Here is a 517-nt window from a genome sequence, read left to right on the forward strand (position 1 = left end):
CCACATTAAGAATAGGAGCTCGCATAAAATTTATCAGTTTTATTATCCCAATTATTGAAGTGTCATACAAATCTAATCTCCTTTATGAACTACAATGGTTTGGAAATAGTTCTTTCAAAGTATGATTTGTACACCATATTCCATATATAATATCAAAGCCTCACTCATCAACCATCTTTCATTACATAATAAATGTAACGTGCAAATCACTCCAAGCCTACCCTACTATTCTTCCATAGACTATAACCATTGGCTTTTTCAGTTTTTTCTAACAACAATTGTAGTCCATTGACCCTAAGTTTCCCCATATTTTATATCAACTTGTCCGCAAAGGTGGGTTTATTTCTTCCTTCCCAAAGTGTCAAACACATTTTCCCAACAAAAGCTTGATTGAAAGCAACCAATTTTCTCACTCCTAGTCCTAGCCCTCCATTTCTAATTAGAAACAAAATTGTGTTCTGCTTGACAAGATGGAAACTAAACTCATCATTCAGGACTCCTCACTAGAAATTTCGTT

This window comes from Quercus suber, unplaced genomic scaffold (genome assembly GCF_002906115.3).
Source record: "Quercus suber isolate HL8 unplaced genomic scaffold, Cork oak 2.0 scaffold_477, whole genome shotgun sequence".
In the NCBI taxonomy this organism is placed as follows: Eukaryota; Viridiplantae; Streptophyta; class Magnoliopsida; order Fagales; family Fagaceae; genus Quercus; species Quercus suber.